Source organism: Schistocerca gregaria, chromosome X (assembly GCF_023897955.1).
Source record: "Schistocerca gregaria isolate iqSchGreg1 chromosome X, iqSchGreg1.2, whole genome shotgun sequence".
NCBI classification, from domain to species: domain Eukaryota; kingdom Metazoa; phylum Arthropoda; class Insecta; order Orthoptera; family Acrididae; genus Schistocerca; species Schistocerca gregaria.
Genome location: NC_064931.1, coordinates 817,093,009 through 817,097,519, shown reverse-complemented (window position 1 = coordinate 817,097,519; position 4,511 = coordinate 817,093,009). Strand labels below are relative to the sequence as shown.

The 4,511-nt window shown below is 47.7% G+C and overlaps 1 non-coding gene across 1 annotated transcript; it reads right to left on the bottom strand.

Moving 5' to 3' along the window:
• Positions 1-375: 375 nt before the first annotated feature.
• Trnas-cga (transfer RNA serine (anticodon CGA)) lies at positions 376-450 on the bottom strand. The gene has a single exon. It is a non-coding gene; the product is annotated as a tRNA-Ser (tRNA).
• Positions 451-4,511: the final 4,061 nt, after the last annotated feature.

Here is a 4,511-nt window from a genome sequence, read left to right as displayed (position 1 = left end):
ATTCGACAAAAAATTACGTGTTATTATTTTCGAAATCAATTCTCTCCATGAAACTTCCTGGCAGATTAAAACTGTGCGCCCGACCGAGACTCGAACTCGGGACCTTTGCCTTCGCGGGCAAGTGCTCTACCATCTGAGCTACCGAAGCACGACTCACGTCCGGTACTCACAGCTTTACTTCTGCCAGTATGTCGTCTCCTACCTTCCAACCTTTACAGAAGCTCTCCTGCGAAACTTGCAGAACTAGCACTCCTGAAAGAAAGGATATAGTGGAGACATGGCTTAGCCACAGCCTGGGGGATGTTTCCAGAATGAGATTTTCACTCTGCAGCGGAGTGTGCGCTGATATGAAACTTCCTGGCAGATTAAAACTGTGTGCCCGACCGAGACTCGAACTCGGGACCTTTGCCTTTCGCGGGCAAGTGCTCTACCAACTGAGCTACCGAAGCACGACTCACGTCCGGTACGTGAGTACCAGGCGTGAGTCGTGCTTCGGTAGCTCAGATGGTAGAGCACTTGCCCGCGAAAGGCAAAGGTCCCGAGTTCGAGTCTCGGTTGGGCACACAGTTTTAATCTGTCAGGAAGTTTCATATCAGTGCACACTCCGCTGCAGAGTGAAAACCTCATTCTGCAATTCTCTCCATGTTATACACTCTTGCGCAGTACGTCATGCACATGGTACCGCTTTTCAGAATCCAAAGTACAGCAGGTCTGATGGTCGAGAATTTTGACGGCAGATGTATCTTTCAGTCCTTTACATGAGTCAGCATCACCCTCTAAATTTGGTGTCGACATGTCTCGCGCTCATTGTCGGATGGCGCCACCCCTTCTTCAGCGTCAGTAGTCTCTACAGCGTGTACTGTGCTCCCACTCTCACCCATCTTCTTCAAATTCTGTAACATGAAATCCCCGCTTTTACTTATCACAACAAGCAAAATGTACAGATTCCATTAGTAGTAGTAGTAATGTATGTAATATTTACATTTCTCAATGATGGTGGCTAAATTGATGATCGTGGTGGTGACATGTCGTACACAGCAGCTTCAATGACATATCTATTACAGCGAGTCTTCCTGCTTTTATAGTGAGCCACAATGCTAAGTCAGTAGGTAAAAATGCGACAACTAGGCAGAAAATGTGATTACTAAGCACTAGTCAGCAATCTATCTCCTTGTCGCTTACCACATTTCCAATGAACACGATCTCTAAGGTCCGAGATATCGAGGAAGCTCAACTGAATCTTTTTCAACGATGGGCCCATTTCTTTGGACAAAATTTGCTGTACGAAAATTTTCATACTTTTTACGCTGCATGTAGTAATGTAGTACGCTTCTTCGAAGCACCAACACCAGTCTGGCGTTCGCCTGCATCATCCTGCAGTAGGTTAACACATGCAGTTGGATGCTGTCTTAAGACATTGACTCTGTGGCATGCATCCAGACAATGTAGTTACGTAAAGTGTTTCCACATATTTTGCGAGATATGTATTGCAAGCAATGGAATGTTCTGCAATTGTAAACCGTAGGCAATAATCAGAATTTTTCTTCGACGGAATAAATATAATTTTGCAGATCATTAAGAAGTGTTTTTCGTTATAATATTATTATCAAGCTCTGCCAAGCACTGATGGAAATTTCTGTTAAAGATATTATTTAATTAACATGTGAATTATTACCGATCTCTCTCGATTACTTCGTGTTATGGCAAACTGCCTTATTAAAAAGTGCAACATTGTTAAATTAATGCGGGATGTGTCTGCTCTTTGCCCACTTAACAACTTGAAATCTGCTGGGAAGACTTTCAAAGAGACATCAGAATGTCTGTGGTGGAATGGCAGCTCGTTCTTCCTCAATAACTGAAACCAGTGATTTAGGATGCTGAGGTCTTGAGTGAAGTCGACGTTCTAGCTCACCCCAGTGGTGTTTAGGTCGAAACTTTGGGCAGGATAGTCCACTTCAGGAATGTTATTGTCCACAAACAATTGTCTCACAGATGCTGGTTTATGACAGGGTGTATAGTCATGTTGATAAAAACAATCACTGTCTCCTAATTGCTCCTGTACTTACGGCAGTATGCAATGCTGTAAAATGTCTTCATATGCTATTGTTTTGAGCGTTATATTAAGTTCAGTAAGGAGGCTACGCTCTAACAATGAAAACCAGCTCGATTCCGTTACACCACCACCTCTGTAACTTATCGATGGTAGATAATGATCGCCACTCCAAATCACCCATCCTCCAATCGTCCACTGCCCAGTGACATCGCTCTTTACCGTCGCTTAGCACTGACTAGAGAAATGTGTGTGCTGCTCGAAAGTTGCACTCCACTCTTTTTACAGTTATTGTGCTAACTGGACTGCCAGTAGCACTTACATGGTGTGTACATTTCGGTTCAAAGCTTGTGCCCGATTTATCTCCATCCATTAACCTGATTTTCAGCTGCCTTATTAATCAAGAAATCTCCAGAAACAGCCTGTTTTGTGTTTTCCAATACTTTCGCAGTCCAGTCTTACCCACCTCAAATATAAAACATGGATAAGATTAGTTTATAAGATGATGATCACAAGGTTTTATGCTTGCATTTAGGTCCGATTTATTTCCACTCTTTAATATGATTTTTATGTGCTACGAGGTATTTTAATTTTTTTGGAGCCTTTTAAATTGATATACTTCCAGAAGCAGCCTAATTCACCTTTTTCAAATCTTCTGCAGTCATTTAGCTTGCTCCGTCTCCCATATACATGTTCTAACCAATTGAAACATAGAATCCATAGTGCAGCAGTCAGCATGTTTAGTTGCGATGCAGAGGAACCAGTACGGTCATGGGCGTTCCCGCGGTGGGAGGACTGTAACAAGGTGACCTCTGCGTCGTTAAGCCAATTTAGGTGCTACTCGAGTGAGAAGTAGCGTCTCCAAGGTCAAGAAAGGCGACAGCGCCTGCTCACAACACGCCTCTCCACGCCGCATACTAATGACGGCCTTGTCAGAGGATGTCACTGTGGTTGGTCACACTCCGTTGGCCCATCTGTGGTCGGAACACAGGGATTTGCTGTTTAGCTTTTTGAAAAATAAAGAAAATATGTATTAAATGTGTTTTCGTGGCCAAACGGACAATGCTAGGATAATTGTAGGGTGAATGCCATAACCCAGAGTGCATGGTTTCATTCAACAACTATGTAATGTAGAGTGGAGATTACCATTAGAGTGCTGCAACGCTCAATGTTTGACCGATCACGGCTCGCCTGTTCACAGGGGGACCGAGCCGCTCGTGTCCGGCCCCACACGACTCGGCTCGGCCACGTACTCGCCCCATGTCTGGTGTCCGGATTCCGGACACGCGGATAACCGAGCATGACAGGTCACCGCTGACGTCTCACCTCACCTCGTCCTGGCTCGCTGCACTGTACTGTACAAATCTAACGCCTCTCTCTCTCTCTCTCTCTCTCTCTCTCTCTCTCTCTCTCTCTCACACACACACACACACACACACACACACACACACACACACACACACACACACACACACACACACAATATACACTCCTGGAAATGGAAAAAAGAACACATTGACACCGGTGTGTCAGACCCACCGTACTTGCTCCGGACACTGCGAGAGGGCTGTACAAGCAATGATCATACGCACGGCACAGCGGACACACCAGGAACCGCGGTGTTGGCCGTTGAATGGCGCCAGCTGCGCAGCATTTGTGCACCGCCGCCGTCAGTGTCAGCCAGTTTGCCGTGGCATACGGAGCTCCATCGCAGTCTTTAACACTGGTAGCATGCCGCGACAGCGTGGACGTGATCCGTATGTTCAGTTGACGATCTTTGAGCGAGGGCGTATAGTGGGCATGCGGGAGGCCGGGTGGACGTACCGCCAAATTGCTCAACACGTGGGGCGTGAGGTCTCCGCAGTACATCGATGTTGTCGCCAGTGGTCGGCGGAAGGTGCACGTGCCCGTCGACCTGGGACCGGACCGCAGCGACGCACGGATGCACGCCAAGACCGTAGGATACTACACAGTGCCGTAGGGGACCGCAACGCCACTTCCCAGCAAATTAGGGACACTGTTGCTCCTGGGGTATCGGCTAGGACCATTCGCAACCGTCTCCATGAAGCTGGGCTACAGTCCCGCACACCGTTAGGCCGTCTTCCGCTCACGCCCCAACATCGTGCAGCCCGCCTCCAGTGGTGTCGCGACAGGCGTGAATGGAGGGACGAATGGAGACGTGTCGTCTTCAGCGATGAGAGTCGCTTCTGCCTTGGTGCCAATGATGGTCGTATGTGTGTTTGGCGCCGTGCAGGTGAGCGCCACAATGAGGACTGCATACGACCGAGGCACACAGGGCCAACACCCGGCATCATGGTGTGGGGAGCGATCTCCTACACTGGCCGTACACCTCTGGTGATCCTCGAGGGGACACTGAATAGTGCATGGTACATCCAAACCGTCATCGAACCCATCGTTCTACCATTCCTAGACCAGCAAGGGAACTTGCTGTTCCAACAGG